Raw genomic sequence first — 27,417 nt, forward strand, 5'->3', positions numbered from 1 at the left:
AATAGACATTAAGTAATAGACGGAGCAACTGTACGTTTATTTTGCAATTTTATTTTATTTTGATAAACATAGTTTATATTAAGTCGAGTTGACAATGAGCGGTGATGGGTTTTCTTATCTAAAAGTATTAATAGTTAAGCACTAGGTGTTGCTACTTAAGGTTAACTTTCCTCAGTCTAATAAAAACTGTTTTATAAAAATACTAGATTTATGTTTTGAGTTCTGTTGTCATCTTATATATAATATTTAGTGCTGTTAAATTACTAATAAAAACATAAATAACCAAAAATTACATACGGTTAAATATATTACAAAAATACATAAAAAACTATGAAAGAACTTACGTATTTTCGTATTTATGATAAAATAGTTGGTTTGATGGTTGTTATCAAACACAAAGTTACACAATGGGCTATCAGTGTTCTGCCCGGCACCAGCTGGCTTCTACGGTTGTAAGTTTGTAGACACACCCCTATACCACTGGGGAGAATAGGTAAAAATAGAAAATAAGCATTTGTAATAAATATTTTTATCTAATGCTATTATCTAAGGATTATTTTTCCAATGTATTTGTTTAAAATAAATTTTTGTTTCAACCTGAAAAATCTTTCCTGACTTCCAATTTCTTGCAGCTGCTTCGTTCAAAGTAAGTTCCATGAAAACTTAACTCACTTTTAAGAATATCTGCAGAACGTTTTAGTTTAATCCAGACTTATAAATATCTTAGAGTCGTTTTACCACATTGGCCCGGCATGGCCAAGTGTGTTGAGGCGTTCGATTCGTATTCCGAGAGTTGCGGGTTCGAATCCTGGTCGCACCAAAGATGCTCGCCCTTTCAGCCGTAGGGGCGTTATAATGTAACGGTCAATCCCACTATTCGTTGGTAAAAGAGTAGCCCAAGAGTTGGCGGTGGGTGGTGATGACTAGCTGCCTTCCCTCTAGTCTTACACTACTAAATTAGGGACGGCTAGCGCAGATAGCTCTCGAGTAGCTTTGCGCGAAATTAAAAATAAACAAACAAACGTTTTACCACACTCGTTTACACAAACCAACAAAGATATATGTTATTCAGTAACTTTGATTGATCGATTAGAAAGAAAATGTTCCAATCGATGCTTTCCATCTAGTGTAAGATACAATTAAATGGTATTAGAAAAATAAACACAGAAAAATGTATTCAAAATTATCCGAATAACTAGAAAATAGTTGGAATTAATTCTGTTCACTTTTTAAACTTTCTATTTAATCTGTAGAAGGTCTATTTAAAAAAAAGTTTTATGTGTATCTTAGAATGTTTATGACGTAATAGGACTACAACAATTAAAAACAGAAATGTTCAATAGATTATAGGGTTAACAATGATAACTATTTTTTCAACTGAACGTGACTCAGTACTCCTATTACAGCGTCGTAATGTTTTAGCGTGATATCATGCAAGAACTTGCACAAGTATTTCGTCACTTGTTCAACCAACAAAACTTTAAACTTAATATACAGATTACACTATGTAATAAAATTTTTACTTTTTCTTGTTCCTGGGCAGAAAGTGTTATTTCCCTATTACTTATGTATAAAGTAAATGGAAAAAGACTTATTTTTCCCTTCAAACATTGCTTTTGTGACCTGGGTAATATCTTTTCTAATTTATCCATTTTCCAGAACATTCCAGGTACATTCAATGCTGAGTGGCTGTTAGAGAATTTTCTCGAACTTACAAGAATTTTCAAGAATGTTGTTGAACTTACGAGAATTTTCAAGAACTTTTTAGAATTTTCTAGAACTTTCCGTAGTAATATATATATATATATGTATATACAGGGGCTCATTACTCATCACTTCAGTTTAGTTCTAGCTGCCTGTGTGAACACATAGACCTATCTAATTTTATCAGAGATGGCATCAAGAAGCTGCAAGCGTTCTCCAGACGCATTCTGCTATGTATGTGGCCAATTTATCAAGACAGCATCTGCTAAAATGTGTGAAGCCTACAAGGCATATTTCGGTATGCCTGTCGGGAATCAAGACAAACCTTTTAATTTTCAATAGTATAAAAATATCACATATAAAATATTTTGCATGAACCTCTTACACATTAGTTCTGGATGAAATAAATGTATTCTTCATAATAACAATTTTAATTTGTTCTTTTGCAGGATGGTACAGAGTGGAAAAGAGGACCATGAAGCTCGCTATTCCAAGAATTTGACGTGAACTCACTGCTACTCAAGCAATTGCTACTTCTGCATGGTAGAACCTTCCAAATGTTGATCTGGCAAGAATGTATCTGCTGTCACGTATCCGGACCTTCCATCATCTATCGCCTTGAAGTATGATGAGTATGGCTGGGAGGTTATCGGAGACTTGAAAATGGTGGCATTCCTGATGGGTCTCCAAGGAGACTTTACCACGTTTCCCTGTTATCTTTTTCTTTGGAACAGCAGGAACACCGTAGCACACTACAACAGAAAGCACTGGTCACAACGGACCGAGTTCTCTGTAGGGAGGCACAATGTCAAGTGTGAGCCACAAATAAACCTCCAGAAGGTGTTGTTCCCATCATTGCACATAAAATTTGGTTTTATGAAACAATTCGTTACAGCTCTTGATAAGCAGTCTGCAGCCTTCAAGTACCTTCGAGACTTCTTCCTTAAGCTGTCTGAGGCAAAGTTCAAAGCTGGTGTCTTTGTTGGACCACAAATAAAGGAGATCTTGGAGTACACAGAATTTCCCAAGAAGTTCAGTACAAAGGAAAAAAGCTTGGGGTAGCTTTGTCGCAGTGGTTTGGGGCTTTTTGGGCAATCACAAAAACTGGAACTGGTTGATGCTCTGATGAAGAACTACGGCAAAATAAACTGCAGAATGTCCCTGAAATTCCATATTCTTGACGCTCATGTTGATAAATTTAAGGAGAACATGGGAGCATACTCAGAGGAGCAAGGCGAGCGCTTACACCAAGACATACTGGACTTTGAACGCCGCTACCAAACAGCGTATAACGGAAACATGACGGGACACTGTATTTGAGGGCTGATACCTGAAAGTGATTTACATTACAGTCGCAAACCTCGAAAAACTACTCACTTCTAAATGTTTTTTGTTCATTTTTGTATAAATATATATAAATCTTGATTCACATGTTGTTTTATTAAGACCTTATGTAATTGAAAATGTGCAAATTTGCCCGTTTTTACAAAGAAAATAGGTTAATTTCTAAATTTCATTATCCAGGTCACAAAAGCAAAGTTTGAAGGGAATACTGGCCATTTTCTGTACTTTTGCAACATAAGTAATTAAGAAATAACACATACTATCCAGGAACAAAATTTGTGTTACATAGTGTTACTGAGGTTTATAAGATGCGTCTGGAACAAAGAAAGTGACATGAATGCGAAGCTGAAATATTTCATGTTTAGATATTTGGTGTTGAAAGTTAAAAGATTGAAAGTATTGAAAAAACAATAAATCTGTATATACTTTACGAATGTCTTATGTATAAAAATAACCTCTTAGATCTACCTATTGTCTGCAATAGATCTTACTGTCCAGAAGGCCTTTGTTTCGATACCAGAAACAAAATGTCTACAGTCTAGCGTACTTCTTATACTCACGAATAATTAGTGAATAATTAGTTTAACCTCCATATTCCAATTCAGCTGAGAAAATTAATATAAAATCTTTTAATAAATGAGCTTGCGATCCAAGGCTCGGATCTCGGAAACCACCGCATTGCTCAATACCAATCATAATTGGGTAATATTTTTATAACTAGGCAATACTTTTATAGCTGAGGTATAAAGTTAAAATTTCCACGAAAAATGATATGTTTGAGATTTACCGAATAAAAGTTGGAAACAAAAATGATTAGGTTTCAAATTTAAAACAATTAAAAACAAAGTTAAAAAAGGCCCTGCGTTTCCAGGTGGTTACGGCGCTTGACTCATAATCCGAGGATCGCATTTTCGAATTAATATCGCACCAAACATGCTCTCCCTTTCAGCCGTGGAGGCGTTATGATGTGACGATAAATTCCACTATTCGTCCATAAAATAGTAGCCCAAAAGTTGGCGGTGGATGGTGATGACTAGCTGCCTTCCCTCTAGCCTTACGCGGCAAAATTAGGGACGGCTAGTGCAGAGAGCCCTCGTGTAGCTTTGCACGAAAATTCAAAACAAACAAGTTTCTGCAATAGTGCTAGAATTTTCAAAAGTTATAGTAAGCTAAAACTATAAGCAACAGCTAGTCTTCTGTAGACATAAAAAAGCGAAAACCACGAATTTTACAATAACTCATAAATGACGTGTGTTTTTCGCACAAGATAGGGACTAAACAATTTGTATTGAGTACATTTTTAAAATATGACCAAACAATTAAACAGCTCTCACAAAATCCTATAAATATCCATCAGATTATCTGAGATTTAAATGTAACTAGTTTTAATCTCTTTCTTACGGGATATTAAAACGGGATTCCACCAAGTAAAACATATTCCATTCTGGTTCAAGCCAAAGACCATACGTATTCTATTTAATAATTATGCACGTGTCTCTAACTTCTTAATGTCACTTTGAATAACTGTTATTCTGATAAATACGCACTCGTCCTTGTTACACTCATAGTACCTTATGTATGCACTGTACGATTTATGATGCCTGTTCAACCTGTGTGTTATGTAAAACAAAATTTCTTGTCAATAGTTAAGCCTCATTCACACACCTATCTTAAAGTTTACTGTTACCAATATCTTTATAATTTCATGTAATAAACAGACACTGTATTTCCCAGTATTATACTGGGAAAGATTTACAAACATTTAACAAAAATCTGAAGGTCTTGAGTAAAATCTAAGTGTTTCTATTGGTGAGAAAATTTTGTGAAACTTAGCATAGCAGTCAGCTCCTATCATCTCCTGGTGAAACATTGATAAGTTTAGAGACTTACAAGGTTCAAATCTAGGGGTTCTATTACCCTACTTGGGCACAATAGTTAGCGCGCTGTGGCTTTATTATAACATAAACAAATATTTTCCCTAATGGTTATTAGTAACTGTATGTGGATATAAACGTTATCTTTAGTATATGATTGGGAACAAAAATCAAGGAAACTCATTTATTTTATAATTAAGCTTGCATGGTCTTATTGTTAAAATGTTCATCTAGCAAGCTGTGGGTTAGAGGTTTCAGCTCAGCCATTGAATGCTCTTCCTTTCAACCATTATTTATTGGCAAAGAGTAGCCTAAAAGTAGGGAATAGATACGTTGACCAGCTGCTTTCTTTCTAGTCTATTACTTCAATACTAAACCATTAGTGCAGATAAACCTCGAATAAGCCTTGCGTGAAGTTCAGTAACCAAACAAATTCTAAAATAGCTAATAGCAGGAATTACAGGTTCATACTGTCAAAACTAAGTGTTTAAAACTCGAAAATTGCATCTTAACTGAGCATTATTGAGAATGTAGTAAATTGAATTAATCCGTTTTCTAATATTTTACAGCATGGTCAATTTGGTATTTATGCATCTTAACTGAACATCATTGAGAATTTAGTAAATTTAATTAATCCGTTTGTTAATGTTTTACAGCACGGTCAGTTTAGTATTTATGCTAGAACTATGAATTTTGTAATGACGAATTCTTAATTGTTCGATTGTGAAGTGCCGGTATGAATAGAATTATGGTTAATCATCACAGTAGCTTTCGGATATTGATAACCGATCTATAGCGTTGTGCACGGTATTAGTAACGAAGGGTCAGAGAATGTAAACATCATTTGAACAGCATTTGTCCTAACGTAGGGTTGTTCTTATTATTGCATCTTACTTCACGTTGGGTTGCTGCTACTGTTGTACCTTACCTTACGTAGGGTTACTGCTACTGTTGTACCTTATCTTACCTAGAGTTTCTGTTATTGTTGTACCTTACCTTACGTAGCGTTGCTGCTACTATTGTATCTTACCTTACGTAGAGTTTCTGTTATTGTTGTACTGGGTTGCTGCTACTATTGTACCGTACCTTACTAAGGTTTCTGCTACTATTGTATCTTACCTTATGTAGGGTTACTGCTACTGTTGTACCTTACGTTTACTGCTACTGTTGTACCTTATCTTACCTAGAGTTTCTGTTATTGTTGTACCTTACCTTACGTAGCGTTGCTGCTACTATTGTATCTTACCTTACGTAGGGTTGTACCTTACCTTACGTAGCGTTGCTGCTACTATTGTACCGTACCTTACTAAGGTTTCTGCTACTATTGTATCTTACCTTATGTAGGGTTACTGCTACTGTTGTACCTTACGTAGGGTTACTGCTACTGTTGTACCTTATCTTACCTAGAGTTTCTGTTATTGTTGTACCTTACCTTACGTAGCGTTGCTGCTACTATTGTATCTTACCTTACGTAGAGTTTCTGTTATTGTTGTACCTTACCTTACGTAGGGTTGCTGCTACTATTGTACCGTACCTTACTAAGGTTTCTGCTACTATTGTATCTTACCTTATGTAGGGTTGCTGCTACTGTTGTACCTTACCTTACGTAGGGTTGCTGCTACTATTGTACCGTACCTTACTAAGGTTTCTGCTACTATTGTATCTTACCTTATGTAGGGTTGCTGCTACTGTTGTACCTTACCTTACGTAGGGTTACTGCTACTGTTGTACCTTATCTTACCTAGAGTTTCTGTTATTGTTGTACCTTACCTTACGTAGAGTTCCTGTTATTGTTGTACCTTACCTTACGTAGGGTTCCTGTTATTGTTGTACCTTACCTTACGTAGGGTTGCTGCTACTGTTTCTAATTTCACAGACTGGCGTACAGAAACCTACTTCTTCTACACCACACACAAATACACTGAAAATGATTGTTGACAAGTTTCACATACACTAAATGACCAAAAGTATCTGGATGCCAGATCATCACACCCATATGTGCTTGTTGAACATCTAATTCCAAAACCATGGGTATTAATATGGAGCCTTCACTCTTTTGGAAAGGCTTTTCACGAGAGTTTGGAATGTGGCTGCGGGGATTCGCTCCTATTCAGCCACAAGAGCATTAGCGAGGTCGGAACAGATGTCGGGCGAGAAGACCTGGTTCGCAGTCGGCGTTCAAATTTATCCCAAAGGTGTTCGAAGGGTTTGAGGTCAAGGCTCTGTGCTGGCCAGTCAAGTTGTTTTATACCAACCTTGGCAAGCCATGTCTTTATTGACCTTGATTTGTTCACGGAGCATTGTCATGATGAAACAAAATAGAGCCTTCCCCAAACTGTTGCCGCAAAGTTGGAAGCATACAATTCTCTAGAATGAGAATTTTTTGCTGTAGCATTATATTTCCCTTCACTGGAACTAAAGAGCGTAGCCCAAAACATGAAAAACAGCCCCTAACCATTATTCCTCCTCCACAAAACTTTACAGTTAGAACTATGCTTTCAGGCAGGTAGCATTCTTCTGGCATCTGCCAAATCTAGATTCGTCCGTTAGACTGTCAGATATTGGAGCGTGATTCATTACTCCAGAGAATGCGACTCCACTGCTCCAGAGTCCAATGGTGGTGTGCTTTACACCACTCCAGCTGACGCTTGGCATTGCGCATGGTGGTCTTAGGCTTATGTTTGGCTGCTTGGTCATGGAAACCCATTTCATGAAGCTCCCGACGAACAGTTCTTGAGCTGACGTTGCTTTCAAAGTCAGTATGGAACTTGGTAGTGAGTGTTGCAAATGTGGACAGACGATTTATACGCGCTACACGCTTCAGCACTCGGTGGTCTCGTTCTGAGAGTTTGTGTGGCCTACCGCTTCGCGGCTGAGCTGTTGTTGCTCCTAGACGTTTCCACTTCACAATAACAACACTTACAGTTGGCGGTGGCCGCTCTCGCTGGGCAGAAATTTGACGAACTGCTTTGTTAGAAAGGTGGCATCCCATGACAGTGTCACGTTGAAAGCATCTGAGTTTTTCAGTACTACCCAGTCTACTGCAATTTTGGTCTATGGAGATTGCATGGCTGTATGCTTGATTTTATACACCTCTTAGCAGTGGGTGTGGCTGAAATAGCCGAACCCACTAATTAGAAGGGGTGTCCACATACTTTTGGCCATACAGTGTATATTTCAAACAACTAAGAACTCTATAATTCACAAAGAAACATAAAAACATTATTGAAACATTGGACGAGAACTAGATGTACGAGGTTTATTGAGATAAGATATAGTTGCTTTACTACCAATTCTCAAGATGAAGAGAACTTGCTGATATAATACATATAACGTAAATAAATATTTTATTTAGATTATGGTTGCACAAGTTCGTCCTACAATAGGTGAATTTAATTTCACGGAGTTCGTAGTAAAGTAAATCTCAACTGTACCTAGTACTCGGAGAACGTATCTATTAGGTAAGAGGAACATCCTGCACTGTATAAACATATCAGAATAACTGTTTTTTTAACTTTCGCGCAAAGCTACAAGAGGGCTACATTCGCTGACCGTTTCTGATTTATTATTGAAAAATTTGAAGGAAGGCAGCTAGTCATCACCATCCACAGCCAATCGTTGGGTTCCTCTTTTGCCAACGAATAGTAGGATTGACCGTCACATTGTAATGCCTCACAGTTGTTGTTTTTTTAAAACTGATATTATTTGAAATAAGCTTTGAGGATAAAACATTAAGAGTACAAAATTGATGTTTACGCAATTTCGTTTTTTTTCCAACATATTTGACTGTGAAATCATGGACTTTTGTAAGTTTGCTTTGCTTAAATATGGTATTTGAAGATGGCGCTTATGTCTAATATTTAAAGTTTATCATGATCTGTGATCTAAGTCTGAACTCGTTGTTCTTTGAAGAAACTTGTAATCCTGTAACAATGAAACTTGTGGTGTTACGTAGTAATGTGTAATCACGGCTGAGCAAGTGATTGAACACAGCTGTTAATGAAGGAAATAGTTTCAAGTGTATAATTGGATCAGTAACAATATTTTTATAAGGTGTGGTTAACCATCTGTAAAAACAACATATATGTTTCGTTGTGCACATGAATTCATTCCAGATTTTAAACTAGAGATGAGTTAAAATGGTAGACATGATCCTTGTTTTTTCTGCTACAAGTAACTGCTCGGAGTCTCTCCCTTCAATAACATAACCGTCAGCTACGTTGGAACTTAGTAATCAGAAACTTAAATGCGTCATAGCGTTACTCTATATCAGGAATAATTAGTCTAAGTTGGCTGAAAGATACGTATTTTAAGCTTAATACAACTGTTGATGGAACTGACATTTCCCTATCTACTTTAGCCATTATTTCTTGTTAACTATTTTATTTTGGATTTCAGACTCATGGAGGATAAAAATAATATTTCAGACCAATTCTTTATTTACCAAAATTAGCATGTTAAATCTATCACATTTATAACGCGTGTCACTTTCCCGACATAAACACCAAGTACCAGAAGCAAGTTTCAATATTGCCTTTTCTAATGGCTTTCTGAGTCTTAAAACGTTTCAAAATGTACTATGTATCCCAGTTTCTAAAATTACTATTCACCATTGCACTCAGTCGTGAAAAAAAGTAAAAAAAGCTAAAATTACTTTATAATAAAACAATTTAATGGGGAGGTCAATAAAACTCACCCTTGAGACTGACTATAAAGTTAAATATCTATGTAAAGTATGTGTTTAGAACATTTTAGAGTGGTTTAAGATTTGAAGAGCCAATGATTAAATAATCTGGCTACGTTATGTAGAAGACTGACGTAATTTCTGCTAAGGAAATTAATGATGTTCAAATGAGTTAAAGCCCTATCCTCCAATGGCTCAGCGGTAAGTTTAAGTGCTTACAACACTGAAATTCCAGGTTTGATTTCCGAGACAGATAAATTGTTTTTTTACCTAAAACATAAATAAACAAGCAATAATAGCTTAGCTAGATCCACAAAGATATTCAATTCATTGAACTACCATCAGTTAATATAAGGTTATGCGAATACATGACCAGAAAGTGAATTAAAGAGGACAGAATGTTAACAAACTTTTCTTGAAGTGAGTTGCGAATATCTCAAAATAATAGCATTTTTCTACTAATTCGTGTAAGTTTTCGAACAAAAAACATTACACGTTAAGACTTTGTTGTTACTTATGTAATTCATTTCTCACTTGCGAATCAGCGCTACGGCAGTTAGTTATTAATTGATTAAAACATACCAAAATATTAAACATCTCTAAATGTTTCATATTGGGGCTGAGTAAGATATCGAGTGGTTTCTTATGACAAAGCAAAATTCGGTTTTGGTAATTGTAACCATATAAATCTCTTATTCTGAGTTATCGTGTAAAAGGCATGTGTTTAATTCAGTTCATATCTAGTTACGTGAAATGACACGAATAGGGCGCAGTTCGTGAATATGACGGATGATTGCGGATTGGGTTGGTGGTCCGTGAAAATTTTGAGATTATACATTTTTATTAACAATTAAAAAGTAAAAACAAAATAAATTTCATTTCGCATGACAAATTTTAAGATACGAAATATTTTAGGTAACTAAATAAAAGTCTGGTTTCCATACAGTCGACTAGTAGCTCTGTATAAAGTAAATAATAAACATAATGTTTGAGGTTTGCAATGCTTTTTATTTACACTGATCTGTAGTCACAGCCTTCCTTTGGTTCATCTGTAATTCTACAGGCTTCTGACGCTGGTGATTTGTTTTCGACATTCGGGTCGGCAGACCATAGATAGTCCATTAGGTAGTTTCATGCTTAACAGTAAACAAAACACAAAGTATAAGAATAGAAATAATAGTCCTCTGACGTGCCCTGATGGTTTAGCGGTAATCTCGAGGACACAAAGAATTAAAGTACAGAGCTCGAGCCCTTTGATGGGCTCTGTACAAGTAGCCCAAAAATAATTAGATGGAATGGGAAAACAAATTGTTGAAAGTCTTGAATTAATCCTTCATAGGTCCATCGTTAAATGTACCAATTTCTTTCGTTAATAAACTAAAAAAAAGAAAAGACAGGTATAAATTTCTACCTACGTGCTCTCGACTCGTAATCTGAGGGTCGCGGGTTCGAATCCCCGTCACACCAAACAAATTCGCCCTTAACTGTGAGGGCATTATAATGTGACGATCAATCTCATTGTTTGTTAGTAAAAGAGTAGCCTAAGAGTTGGCAGTGAGTGATAATGACTAGCAGCCTTCTCTCAAGTAATACACTGCTAAATTAGGGACGGATATCGCAGATAGCCCTCTTGTAGCTTTACGCTAAATTATAAACAAACAAACAAAATCGACCTACAGTGTGAAAGTATTTTAATTTTATATGAAGGATTATATCGTATAGCAACCGAATATAAACCAGAGAAGCACTGAAATTTGTTATAAAAAACATAATCAGAAATTAATAAACTTTCCTTAAATTTCGGCACAGAGACAAACCAATAGGATGTAATCACGGAAATTATTCAGAATTCTTTGAAAACAGTTATAATTGTTATCAACGCTTATGTTAATATCATTAAACACATTACTCAAAGTTTAATTAAACAAAGTTAATGTTTAAACTGAGAATGGGTGTATTTACGACATATGGATCGATTTATAGAAATATTATATAGTTTAATAGGGTAAAAAACAGAGAAACATGAGAACAAAAGAGAATAGTTTGTTGATGCTGTTAGAAAGTTGTTCATCTTTGTCAATGAAAGAAAAATATGAAAATATTTCCTATTTGTGTGTGAGCTTAACTTTGAGCAGCGTTCCGGAAATTAGTTTTCAAGTTTGACCTCGTATCACTAACGGCGGAGCTCATTCGACTGATGTTAGCGTGAAAAAGTAACCTTTTGTCGAGCTGCCAAAGACTTATGCTGTCACATAACTATTTTGAAGCACTCACGCAAATTAGCATCTTCTCATCCTCGGAAATCCCCGAGGGGAAAACACTGGCAACAGCGGGAGGCTTTACTGAAATTCTCCGCATGCTCAGTTTCCCATAGCAACTGATAATACCTAGCAGTGCGTGGGCGTTTATCTTACGGCTGTATAGGTTTTAACTATTATAAATGAGAAACAATGTGCAAAGCAAGTAATGTCGCACGAAAGAAAGTACGCTTTATCGAACTACGTCAGTAATCAACACGGAGCTTGTTTAAAAAATCTGTTCAACAGCCTGTTAAAAATGGGGAGCATCTTACGTGGATTTATTTTGTGGAAAATGAAATACAAGATAAGTAAAGAGAGCGGGTGAAAACAGAGTATTTGCGGCACGAAAGGGTAATAAAAAGAGAGACGAAGGTGCACTAATAATGCACATGTATCAAATTTAATGAAAAAAATAATAGAAAAATAGCTTCACCTAAGAAGATAAAGTACTTACTGATTAATTCTGCTTTTTTTATTTTAGTGGTAAATGTAGAAAATATAACTGAAGTACCTCTGATTAATTAGGCGTCAAGTATCAGATTCTGAATCACATTGTGGTCCACTAGAAGTCGGAAAAAAAGAATAAGTGATCCACGCACATAACATCACATCACTCCCGCAGTTTTTCACTTTGAAAACAACTCATATTTCGAAGTTACAAACTATACAACGAAAATTTTATAGTTAAAATTACACAATATATGTTACTGCGACCACCCTGGAACCAAACTTGTTTTCAATATTTGTGTAAAGTTACACATAAATTACCTGCATTTGTTATTCCTAATTTTAAACTGATAAAAAAATCAATTAGTTAAGAGCAACCGTTGCCAATCCTTTCGAGCTAGAGTAATCAGAAAGTGGGATCTGACTGTCACATGTATATCACACTCATGACTTCGAAGTGCGGAAGACGATTTTATGACAAAATAAATGTGAATGGTAGGAAATTTGAGTTTGTTTTGAACTTCGCGCATAGCTACATAAGGGCTTTATCCGTCCTTATTTTAGCAGTGTAAGACTAAAGGAAAGGCAGGTAGTCTGTTTTGTTTGTTTGTTTGTTTGTTTTTTTGAATTTTGCACAAAGCTACTCGAGGGCTATCTGTGTTAGCCGTCCGTAATTTAGCAGTGTAAGACTAGAGGGAAGGCAGCTAGTCATCACCACCCACCGCCAACTCTTGGGCTACTCTTTTACCAACGAATAGTGGGATTTACCGTCACATTATAACGCCTCCACGGCTGAAAGGGCAAGCATGTTTAGCGCGACGGAGATGCAAACCCGCGATCCTCGGATTATGAGTTGCAAGCCTTAACACGCTTGGCCATGCCGGGCTTTGGCAGGTAGTCATTACCCCCACCCCGCCAACTCTTGGGCTACTCTTTTAAAACAAATAGTGGGATTAACCGTAATATTATAACACCTACTACCCTCGTATTAAGAGTAGAATGCCTTCGCCACTTCGCCATGTTGTGCCACGCTAGGACAGCTTAAACACATTTATTTTTATATAAATTTTTCCACTTATTGTGAAGCTCTTTTAGGAAACGAGTATTTTGCACAATAAAATTAGTTAGTACCAAATCGAGTAGTTTAAATCTAACACCACGGAATCTGTTCAATGAATGAACTTTTCGACTAGCGTTGTGACCGTGGATTGTGTTTAAAAAGGTTATCAACTTACACGATCATAAACACAAAAGTACGTTCACTTTTTAAAATCACGCCGTTTTCGAATATTTGTTATCCCACTATTTCGAAAAGTAACTCACTAATTTTGTTGCAAATGCAAATTGTATGTTTGAATATATAATTTTTAAAAAGAAAAAATATCCACGAAGATTCATGGCGCCTGGTACTCTCATTTATATCACATGTCTTCATGCTGCACATATAAATAGTCCCCGATGGCTCGGCGGCAAGTCTGGGGATTTATAACACTAAAACTCCGGATTCGATTCTCGATTAGGCAGAGTACTAATAAACAAACCAACACATGAAAATTTATTTACAAGTAATTTGTATTTCAATTCAATCGTCCTTAAATCCAGTTATCCATTGACTCTCACAAATATTCATTACCCATCACAATATGAGACCCATCCTGAGTTTCTAGTAGCATTCGTGAACACTTTAACGGTTCGCTGTTTTTGTATAGTAAAATCAAGTACATTCTGAGATACACATATAGATATTATCTCTTCATTCGCTTCAAAAAATGCGTATGTGTGAGATAAGAAGATGTTTAATTTTCACCCAGAGGTGAATTTCCCTGACCAGATGATTTCGCCTGATCACTGTCAAGTAAACCTAATCAAACACTAGATTTTATTGAATGAGTTTGTGAAACTGTCAGATGTATATTGCTTATTTAGGACCGAACGGATAGACATTAAACTTCTGTAAAATAGCATATAAATGACAGTCAACTCAAGTTATTTCAAGATCTAAAAGAAATAATAATCTCATTAGTGCAGGTAAGGCATAGAATAATGGGAATAAAATTATCATTCTACACAAATTACGATAATATGAAACGCTATTTTACATATCTGTACAAATGATACACAGATCTTAATGTATAAATATATTACGTCATATAAAGGCGTGCTATTTATTGTGCTTGGTTTGTTTTGAATTTCGAGCAAAGCTATACAAGGGCTATCTGCACTAGCCGTCCCTAATTTAGAAGTGTAAGACTTTTAGAAAAAGCAGCTAGTTATCACCATCCACCGCCAACTCTTAGGCTACTATTTTACCAACGAATAATGGAATCGACCATTATATTATAACGCTCTCACGGCTGAATGGGCGAGCATGTTTGGTGTGACGGGGATTCCAAACTGCGACCCTCCGATTACGAATACTATTTATTGGAATTTGAGATTAAACTTATGAGTTTTATTAATAACACTGATCAGCCCTGTATTTTTGTTATTCTATATAGCGTATTAATATGTTAATTAATTGTATTCTGGTTTTCCTTGCAACTACTCTGTGTTTACTCAGGAAAAGGAACGATAGTGACTTGCTCACTGCAATTCGTTACATTTCTATTATTGGACGCCGGAAGAAATTCTAGATTAATCAAAGTATAACTAAATTACCAAGAAATGTGTGGTCTGGTAAGCGCTAGTGGATAATTGATGGAACACAAGTAAATAGACTGGTATTCTACATTCTTTACTCCATATAGAAGAAATGCTGTAGTGAACTACACAGTGCAATCTACATAGTAAGCATTCTGTAATGAACTACAAAGTGTCATGAATAGAACATACATTTTGTACTGAACTACACTCTGGCCTGTACATATAAAGCATATATTTGCAATCTACATTTTACAGTATAAGTGAAAAACACGTAATGGTGACTAACTACAGTTAGTGAACTGTACAGCGTAATGTATTTAGAAGACAATCCTTAGTGAGCTGCTCATTGTAGTCTATGTGGAAAACAATAATTACAAAGACACGCAACTAACAAAGTAATCATGTAAAGCAATAGTATGGCTTGTTTCTTACCAGGCGCAAAACTGTGCAAAGGGTATCGAAATGTGGATTTTAGCAAATCATTAGCAACACTGAAAATATAAGCAATTCTTAGAAGAATAAATAATTGCCTTTAATCTAATCATTGAGCATTTTATATGTCATATGATAAATCTATATTGCAAATCAGGAGGACCTAACCTGTGAGTTAATTACTAACTTAACATGCATTTCTGCTTAGTTAGCAACAACGACCAATCATTACAATGATATTAAATTTGTGTCCACCAGTTAACTCCTTAAAGCTCAAGTCTTAGCACAATTAACTATTATGTAAAGTTCTAAGTTACAACATATTTCGGAACAAATAATATACTTCATTATTTGAAAAACGAAAGGCAAAATATTTGAAATTTTTGTATTAAAATCCCTTCTTAGAAAAAGGTATCTGTAATGTTGAGCCTAATAGGTAAAACAAGGGATGTTGTGGTTTCAGTAGGTAAAAATAGGCTGTACTAAGTCCGGCTATCAGCCAATACCAATGGTAATGGAATTTGTTTATTTTTGAAACTTCGCGCAAAGCTACATGAGGGCTAGCTACGCTATGTCCCTGATTTAGCAGTATAAGACTGGAAGGAAGGCAGCTAATCATTACCCCCCACCTCCAACTCTAGGACTACTAACGAATAGTCTGACTGGCCGTCACTTCTAACGCCCTCACAGCTAAAAGGGCGAGCATGTTTGATGTGACAAGGATTAGAACCTGTGACCCTCAGGTTATGAGTCGAACGCTCTAACCACCTGGTCTTGCCCTGGTTATGAAGAAGATTAAATGCTTATCATCAGAGCAACCGTAGAACGCAGACATCCATTATGACCTAATCATCCAGATAATGTTTATGGATTTGAGTATAATATTGACCAACTGACCGTATCCACAGACTTCTTCCAAGGCTAAAAGTTGTACCAGAGGTGTCTGAAAGAAACATATGCCTGTTTAAGTTCCTTTAAAAGTTCACACGTTGTACGACATGTCTTGAAAGGTTTTCTATGGTGGTTATGGGGGCTTCATGTTTTATCCATAACAGTCAATTACATGTAAATATTCAAGAAAAGTGCTGAATTAGACTTTACTGACAAATACTGTCCATTGCACTGAACAGTTTACTGCTAAGTATTTTTTAAAACAAATCATTTAAGACATGTCGAAATGAACATACCAGTTCTTTCGTTAAAAGTTTTTTGTTTGTTTGTTTTTTGGGAATTTCGCACAAAGCTACTCGAGGATTATCTGTGCTAGCCGTCCCTAATTTAGCAGTGTAAGACTAGAGGGAAGGCAGCTAGTCATCACCACCCACCGCCAACTCTTGGGCTACTCTTTTACCAACGAATAGTGGGATTGACCGTCACATTATACGCCCCCACGACTGGGAGGGCGAGCATGTTTAGCGCGACGCGGGCGCGAACCCACGACCCTCGGATTACGAGTCGCACGCCTTACGCGCTAAGCCATGCCGGGCCTCGTTAAAAGAAAATACGAAAGTGAAACAATGCTATCTCATATGCAGGCATATTCTGTGGAATGTATGCTTCCACATTGCACAGATTAACCTTGGAAGTCGTTGTCAAAGCCTGATTGATGAAGTTTGGAAAGCACGTGAATAGTAGGAGAATAATATTAACTGCATTGTATTGCGCACAGGACTACAACAATGTGAATTGCGCTAGAGAAACAGTTCACAACTGTTGCGGTTACACACAATACCATCGATGGTCAAAAAAAAAAAGACCTAAATACACATCCTTGATTTAGGGAAGACATGCATTGATTAACTACACTACTTGTTTGTTTTGTTTTTGTTATTTGGCGCAAAACTACACGAGGGCTATCTGCGCTAGCCGTACCTTTCAGCCGTGGGGCGTTATAAAGTTAGATCACTCCCACTATTCGTTGGTAAAAAAGTAGCCCAAGAGTTGGCGGTGGGTGGTGTTGACTAGCTGCCTTCCCTCTAGTCTTACACTTCTAAATTAGGGATGGCTAGCGCAGATAGCCCTCGTGTAGCTTTGTGCGAAATTCAAAGCAAAACAAACAAAACAAACAAATGAAAAGATTTATTATTACCTATAGTTATTCTCGTATACATTCCTTTTATTAAGAGAGATAAAACAAAAATCAGGCTATTGTAGAGTTGTATTAAGGCTTACAAACATTGCTTTTTTTTTCTTTGATGCTAAAGAATCTCTGTTTAAAAAAAGAAAACATATGCGTTGAAATATAATTGCAAGACCTGCGCTTCTATATATGTTCAGACACAAACTCTGCAAATAAAACTGGTGTAGACGTTATCGATTCGAACTATTTGGCAGAAGTTTCAATTGTTTTTTTTTTGTTTCCCAGAGACACCGTTGTGAGAATATACTTATCTTTAGTTGTCCCACCTACTGACTGACTCGAGCTAAGACCACTCTGAGGGGTATTAGTACAACATCGATAGTAGTTCCTTATCGAAATTTTCAATTAGAGTCTGGTGATGCCAGAATTAGGAACATATACAGCCAACCTCTTCGTTACAGTTCTAGTTCTGTAGAACATGCAAAAACTTGAGTAATGCAGACATGATATAAGAAAAGATAATATGTATCTTCTAACTCATGATCTATGCATATTTTAGCTTCGCTTTGTAAATGGACTCCAGTTGCAACTATGAAAACGTTTTTAGCATCTGAGTTTGTGCTTCATAAATATTTGATTTGAAATCTGTCTCTGCAGTTTTTCATTACACAATCTAAGTTATTTCCTATGCAAGTAGAAGTCTCAAAAGTCAAGTAAATTTATCTATCTACAGGGTCTTCGTAAAGTCACTGTGCAGTTTTGAAAGCAGCGATAACTGCATTCATTCAGTCTATTTCAAGCCAGCAACTGATAGTGGTGTTTAGAAACAATATAAGAAGATCTAAGTCTGTATTGATGTCAACGGGAGCCACTTTCAACATTGTTTATAATTGTCATTCATATTTACCTCCTGTATTCTATATTGAAACATGTCTGTTAATAAATTGCACAGTGACTTTCCGAACATCCTGTATTACAAATAATACTATTTGTAACAAATGTGGTTATTGAAGAGTTGGTTAAGCTGTAATAATCTTGTCACTGTGACTCCTCCTGGATACCTAATTAATACATGATATTCGCTTAGAATATATTTAACTACTAAAAGACTACACAAAATATTGTGTAATTATTTTAATATTGGATCTCTCAAGGGCAGGCAAAAATTCCGAAGCTAGTAGCAGGAAATGTCTTCTGTAATCATTATCCCACGGATAATTGTTTTTAGAAAACGTAGCTAATTAATACAAGATAACTTCTTGATATTCAAGATATTCAAAACAAGCCAATATCCTAAATGAAACTAACTGGAATTGTTCGTTATACATGTACATTCATTACGATTCATTGAAATTTGAATGAATGATACGTCATTAAATTTCAACAAAGAAATAAAATACAAAGAAGACAATGGTGAATATTTCTTTTTTTACAAAATTATATTTCAGGTCATGACTGTTTAATGACGATTTATCATTCTCCCTTAAAACGAACCTGTAAATTTGCTTATGAATATATGTAGCAGTAAAATAGTATTTATATTTATGCAAAAAAAAAAAAAAACAAAGTAAAGCGTTTTCTCATGTTTACGACCATGCATTAATGGAATACTTAGTATTTGTAAATTAAAGAAAATTTTATTGAATATCAAAGCTAAGAGTCATGTTATTTCCTAATTCAAGGATATGGATACCTTCGACAAAACTGGATTGTTGTCTCTAATCTATTTATGTATAACTAGCAAACGAACTGAGAATTGTTATAAGAGTAACTTTACGTGTGGATTGGCCATCAGTTAAGTAACCCATTAAAGTACATTAAGAAATGTTCATCGATCACCAAATGAACGATACGCTGTCTTAAAAAAGATTGATTGGCAGTGATCCAATGAGGTTATCTTTCATCTTGTTAATATACCTTGGTGTATTTGAACTTTGAAAGAGAAATATAATTGTACTGGCTATTACATTAGCTGATAGATAGCTAACACTAATAAACCTGTAAACAGTTCAAATATATATTTATCTATTACATTAGCTGATAGATAGCTAACACTAATAAACCTGTAAACAGTTCAAATATATATTTTTCTATTACATTAGCTGATAGATAGCTAACACTAATAAACCTGTAAACAGTTCAAATATATATTTATCTATTACATTAGCTGATAGATAGCTAACACTAATAAACCTGTAAACAGTTCAAATATATATTTATCTATTACATTAGCTGATAGATAGCTAACACTAATAAACCTGTAAACAGTTCAAATATATATTTATCTGGATGTTCTTTGTGTGTCGGTCATTAAAAACATTCTTTATAATTATAACTAAAACTAGGGTTTCTAAAGAAAATCACGAAAAAATGTTAATAGAAAATATGGTAGTCATATTGTATAATATTTATGTATTTATTTAGAGGTATTGTATATAGTCACATGTGTTTCCAAATACTTGGTGCTTTAATTTCTTTCTTTAGTATTAAAATACATTTTATTTACGATTATATATATATATATATATAAACCAATGGAAGTTCGTATTTCACAATACTGATGACCCGAATAATTTATTTTCTCAAACACTGAATCGCATAAAGATCTATAAATCCAAAGAAAGTTAGTGCAGATAGCCCTCGAGTAGCTTTGCACGAAATTAAAAAAGAAGAACAAAAACCAAAGAAAGTTTTGCCTAGTCCTGTACATATTCAACGCACATTTTTTCAGATAATAAATAAAAGTTTGTTTTTTTTCTGAAATGTTTTCATACAGCTTTTGTGTACTGAATAATATCTTTAGAAATCCACCGCTAGGTTACAGTGAAGAATTTGTATTAAAACTATATACAGTATTTTAGTTGAATAAGAATGTGAAGAAGGTTTTCAGTCTTAGTTTAACGTTTTGACGAATATCTTTAGAATTCCATTGATAATATTTCGCGTTTTTGTAGGAACTTCTTTTGAAGCATTTAACAGAAGTTTTTTATACTTTCTTTTGCAGACCCTAGAAAAAAGATGAAAACCAACACAATAGACAAAGCAGGCTTTAATTTACACTAACAAAAACTGGGTCAGTTTATCGATTATCAAGACATGTTTTTGAGTCTTATTTTTTCGTTGGCAAGACGTTCAAACATTTGTATAATATTTTGATATTAGCTGAATTCAATGAATTCTATTAAATCCTCTTAAATAGAAAACGTTTGTTAAAAGTTTAAAGAGTTATATAAGTTGGAGATCATAACATCATAACTCAGTTGTCAATCGACTTATGATATCAAGATAAAATTATAAGTATCACAATAATGCCAGTGAACTAAATCTGTAGATATTAATTAAAAGGCTTTAACGACAACAACAGCAACAACAACAACAAAAAAGTAAAAATCTTATAACTGGTAATATTCTGTTTTCAACTATATACTTTTCCAAACAATAAGCTTCTTGCTAAAAGTAAGTCAAGAGTATATTCTGTATATGATTTGGAATTTTCAGTCTGAATTTTTAGTTGCATTTAGATTTTTAAATAAGTTCAGAACATTTACAGTTAGTTTTATTTATTAATTTTATCGGAATTCTGTTCTAAAGTTTAATGTAATATTTCGTACGTTATCAACCATAAACCATGCGATTCCAATAAAGACAAGTCTACCATTTACTCCTTGTTAGAATCGTGACTCATCTAATTATTTGTATTTTTCAAGAGGAATATTCTGGTTTACTGATTCGGAGAAAGAGTTCAGACGAGTGGATAGCACACCCATCTTTTTAATAAGCTTTAAGTTTACGCAAATCTAGTCGAGAAATATTTGTACTAGTCGTTCCTAATTTTGAATTGACAGACTAAAGGGAAGACAGCTAGTGAAGACTACCCACCGCAAACTCTGAAACTACTGTTTATCAATGAAAGGTGGGATTGACGGTCATTTTATAATGCTTCCATGGGACGAACCTGCCAAAAATTTTACCCATTAAGTACTTATACTAGAGTTGTAGTGGGCGGGTACTAGTTGTCATAAATACCATCTTAAGTTTAATAGTTAATTAATTACTAATTTTATTATTAGTGTTACAAGCTTACAGCTTACCATTGAATCACAGAACGAACTTTTTGTTTCTTTGTTTGTCTTTAGAACAAAGACATATTGGTCTATATGATATGTTTACCGATAGGAATCGAACCCCTAATTTTAGCGTTGTATTTGTAAGCCCATAAACGTATCCTATTGTATAACGAAATATTCTAGAAAAGCTAAGCTAAATTAATTTCTCATATGTGATTCATGTTAGTTTAATGTTGTTTTTAAATTTTCGGTGTCTTCTATATAGCTTTCTTATCAACGTGGACATAATAAAACAATCACACTTAGTGAAAACACAGTTAAACACAGTTTAATATTATAAATAGCTCTTCTTTTCCTTATTTTAATTTTTCAGAAGACCAAAATATATAACTGACATCTTGTACCATTACAATTTATATACTGATATAAGGATAATCAGAAAGAAAACTTTTAGATTTGTAAGTTGTTAATACTTATTAGCGATCTTTGTAGCTTTTACTCTAAGATTCACATGTTTTTTATTGGACTTTTAACTGAAAAATAACATATTTTTCACATCATTTTGACAATAGCTTGAAATGAAATGTAACACCAGTTTTTCTTTTGCTATCTGTGGTTGGGTTAATTCAGTGTGAAAAAGCGATATTAATAATAATTTTGAATAATTTCTATTATGACAAAAAACATTTGTCTTCATTTCTCTCATACTAATATTACAATTTCGTCAATTCCTTTAGCCAAATTACAAAATCAATTTATTATGATACAGCAAGGATGGTTTCTAGATAGGCCTAAAACAATTTACTTTACAAGTATATTATTTGCATCAATTCTTAATAACACACTTGAGTACGTTTGTTATCAAGCGACAAACTACACAATTGTTCTTTTGCAATGAGCACTGCAAGTATCGAGACCCAATTTTTATCGATTGTAGATTATTATGTTCTTGACAATCATAACGTATCCTATATTTTTCGTTGTAAACAGAGGATCTAGAAATTCCAATCAATGTAAGTTTTTTTTTTTAAATAATTTGCAGATCTCGATTTTGGAACATGAAAATTCCTTTTATGAAAATAACTCCACATTTCAGGTCCAGTATTTGTCATACTCTTTTCCAAAGCTATATATATCTATATATATCTTTCTAGGTCCCTAGAAAGAAATCTAAAACAACATTATCTACACAGAAAAAAATTAAGAAAACATTCAAAAATAATTTTAGTTTTTACTAATTGTCACGAGGGAAAATTGTTTTTTTGTTTGTTTTTGAATTTCGCACAAAGCTACTCGAGGGCTATCTGTGTTAGCCGTCCGTAATTTAGCAGTGTAAGACTAGAGGGAAGGCAGCTAGTCATCACCACCCACTGCCAACTCTTGGGCTACTCTTTTACCAACGAATAGTGGGATTGACCGTAACATTATAACGCCCTCACGACTGAAAGGGTGAGCATGTTTGGCGCGATAAGGATGCGAACCCGCGACCCTCAGATTACGAGTCGCACGCCTTAACGCGCTTGGCCATGCCGAGCCTCACGAGAGAAAAGAGATGTTCATTATGTTATACTAATGAAATGACACACATTACAAGTTCAAAATTCTAGTTTCAGAAATAATTGTGTATGTTCTAGTGAACATATTTTATATTTACTCTGTCATTACTTTATGATATTGTTACAATGCGTATCATAGAAAGAAACATGTTTTATCTGTAAGCAGATTTGTGAATGACACTTTTTTACCAAAATAATTTGATCTTCTCCTTTCTTTAGATCTAACACAGATGAGTTTTTTACGAAGAAACTGTGAACTAACTGTTATATTAAAAGATTATCTGACTAAAAATTATATGCAAAATTGAAAAATAAATTTTATTATTTAACGCAAAGAGTGAGAGAGAGAGATCACAATTTTTGTAACGAAATTACTTTTATATGTAAGATAGAAATGTTAATAAAACAAATAAAGTCCGGTTGCAAAAAAACACAAACTTTTTATGGTTGACATAATATTTAAATATCAAATTACGTTTGCTTTACAGGTTCTTGGAAACAAAGTGAATTGCAATATGTTATGGTTGACAATGTTTAAACATTCAATTACGTTTGCTTTACAGGCTCTTGGAAACAAAGTGAATTGCAGCATGTAGCACATCACCAGAGTCTGGGAATATAAATTCGTCAACCTCTGTACAGATTGATGGATAAATATTTAGTTACATTTATAAATAAAATTGTGTTGTTGTTTTATCAAGCTAGTATAGCAGTTCTTAAAAAGCCATAGGGTTTTGAGGTTGCATTAGAGTACAGTAAAAGTAACATTATCTCAACTTTAGCCATATGTAGTGAGGAAACAAAATTAATTATTAATATATGTTCTTTGTACATCTCAGTATGAAATGATATTGGCAACTAGTTGAAGGTAATGTTTGTTATTTTTCCTGTATTATTGTTATAAAATCATGTGCACAAAGTAATTTAGTAAACACCTTTAAATAGTTTCACAGTAATATTCATGTGTGCCTGTTGAAGTAACAAGGATACAAAATAAGGTTTATATTCCAGCTTATTTTGTGATATAAAGTAGTGTAATACAAAAAAAAAATGACCTGCTATAGTGGATGTTCGAGGTTGTTGAATAATGTAAAGCTGAGATTCTTGAAACTGTAAGTTAAGTCTCAACAGTACATCTTGAAGATTTAGTTTAGGCTTAGGAAAACTTCAATCAAACCCATGAAATCTATTGAATAATGTAAAAGAAACACTTGAAACAGCTAGGAGCGTCTTTAAATTTTTAACAAGTTTCGTCTTCGTCATATTCTCTACATATTGTTAATAGATATAGTTTGCATACCAGGTGATAAAACTTATCGTCGGTTTTTGAATAAAACATCAACAACGCTACGAAACGTGCTGCGAAAGTTTCTTTTGTCCTTATATTTCTTTAGATGACATAATGGAAGGCACGAGCACAAGTGTTTATGGGCAGAAGAACATAAAACCTTTCGTCATTTATCATATTATGGACAAACAGATCCCGCATAGTTAGAAATCTCTGAGTACGTGTTGTTCTCCTGGGAGAGATTCCGAGTGAAGATTGTTATGGGAATCATAGAAAGTTGAAGTCATACTTAGTACGTGACAGTGAGTTGTAAATATTATATCCGTCGTTAAGAACACTTGAATATCATTGTTAGTGATTGTTTGTTTGTTTTTTTTCGAATTTCACGCAAAGCAACAAGAGGGCTATTTGCGCTATTTAGCAGTGTAAGAATAGAGGGAAGGCAGCTAGACATTACCGCCCACCGCCAGCTCTTGAGCTACCCTTTTGCCATCAAAGAGTGGGATTGATCGTAACGCCCCCACGGCTGAAAGGGCGAGCATGTTCAATGTTAGTGAATAAAATGAGAAAAATGTATGGAATTTTGTAACTCTTTGTTTTTTTCTTTGGAAAAAGAAGAGGGCAAAAACTTGTCTTCACATCTTTTGTTCTGCTTAACTCCTTTCAGTTTCTTTCTTTTTTCGTAAAATATAATCAATTTAAAAGCATTGCAAAGTATCGTTGTCATATCATCGAATCTCTAAAAAAGGCGTATTTTTTCTAAATGTTTATGATCTTGTTTGTTAATCTGATGTTAGGTAGGCATCGAAACTTGATTTTAATCGATATAAATCCTCAAACAAATCTTTCAGGCACCTAGGGTTTCGATCTTTACAATTAAGCCGTTGATTTACAATACACTTGTACATTAGAGAAAAACTGTCTTTTAAAAAAATGTAATAGAGAAAAATGTGGCATTCAGATTGTTTTCTTTATTAGATTTTAATGATTAAACGATCTAAAAAAACAACCAAACATCATTAAATTGTAATGATGAAGAACTGCTGTCAAACTCTTGGTTTACTTCATAAATGACAAGGTTTGAAGAAATATGAATGAAAATAATTTCACTTCTAACTCTACACTTTAAGTAAGATGAAACTATTAAGATTACATTACTTTTGTTACCCAGTTAAGACCATAAAAGCGAACGATAAATTTTAACGGTCTCGTGACCTGAAAATAACATATTATTTAATTCATAACTTTCACAAATGCTACAAACAGATTTATCAACTGTAATAATGATACACTGGTTCTTCCTAAAACCTTCGATATGTAAGAATATTGTAAAAATTGCATTGAGTAACAATAAATGATAATAAACTGTTGTCCATTTGGTAGCACACCTTTTCAAATATAAGGCTTGTTTGGTTTGAATATCGCGCAACGCTACACTAGGACCAGCTGCGCCAGCAGCCCCTAATTTAGTAGTGAAAGACTAGAGTGAAAGGCAGCTAATCATTACCATCCATTGCTAACTCTTGGGCTACTCTTTTATTAATGAATAGTGGGATTGGCTCTTACATTATAGTCACCACCTCCTCACTGCTGAAAGGGCGATCATATTCGATACTACGGGGATTCGAACCCGCGACCCTTACACTGGGAGTCAAGTGCCCTACTCATCTGGCCATACCAGGCTGAGTTTATTTGGAAAGAGAGCTGATGCACTGCTTTAGTACTATTAAGAAAACAAATTCTGCAGTCAATTCAAGTCACCATTGATTTTTCAAAAGCACATTTATGTACATATATTTATATATTTCAAGCTAAAAGCTTGTGAAACTTTCGCAAGTTTCATTTTTAACAATAACCTATAATATATATAAAAAAGTAATTCAATGAGAGTATTTTAATAATGTGTTTGCGGGTAACCAAAAGTCGGAATATTTTCAAGGTATAAGCAGTAAACGAATATTAAAAAAGATCAATATGTACTTTACATTTAAATCCTGTTTAAAAATTCGTGAAATAGATCTGCAGTTATATGACAATAAACAGCTCTCGTGGTTCTTCATTGTTAGGCCCGGCATGGCCAGGTGGGTTAAGGCATTCGACTTGTAATCTGAGGGTCTTAATCCTGGTCGCACCAAACATGCTCGCCCTTTCAGCCGTGAGAGCGTTATAATGTGACGGTCAATCCAACTATTCGTTGGTAAAAGAGTAGCCCAAGAGTGCTGGCCGGGCAACAATGTATATTAATTCTTAAGGACTCAGTAAATGATGTTTCTAGAACTTACTCGACTAAGATTAAGCACAGACTCTACCTATAATATTTTCTATTAGCACAACATTTTGAGATTTTTTTAGTTACTAATTGCTAGTTGATTAACGGAACTATCGGATGGAAAACAAAATACACATAACATGTTACCAATGTGTGTGATGGATTGATTCACAGTCCATACTTTCAGAAAGGATGCAAAATTTTCGTGAAAATATTTTATAACCACAATTCAAATACTTTACTAAAAGGATAAGGAGTTAAACATGTAGTAAGAAAAAACAACTTTATATCAGAAGTTTGGTTTGTTTTGAATTTCGCGCAAAGCTACACGCGGGCTACTTGCGCTATCCGTCCCTAATTTAGTAGTATACAACTAGAGTGAAGGCAACTAGTCATCACCACCCATCGCCAACTCTTATGCTACTTTTTTACCTACACATAGTGGGATTGACCTCACTTTTTAACACCCTCATGGTTTAAAGGGCGAGCATGTTTGATGTGACGGGGAATCGAACCCGCGACCATCGGATTACGAGTCGAGTGCTTTAACCACCTAACCATGACGGGCCCTGTTTCAGAAGTGATATAAAAACGTGTCTTCTACAGAAAGCTACTATGTATAGATCATCTGATCTTAGCTTTAAACCACTTAGATATTTTTTTTTATTCAGGATACAAAGTACTCGTTAGGACGACATTAAAATCACGCCTCTTAATATGTGTTATTTA

The sequence above is a fragment of the Tachypleus tridentatus genome, chromosome 7, assembly GCF_004210375.1.
Source record: "Tachypleus tridentatus isolate NWPU-2018 chromosome 7, ASM421037v1, whole genome shotgun sequence".
Classification (NCBI taxonomy): Eukaryota; Metazoa; Arthropoda; class Merostomata; order Xiphosura; family Limulidae; genus Tachypleus; species Tachypleus tridentatus.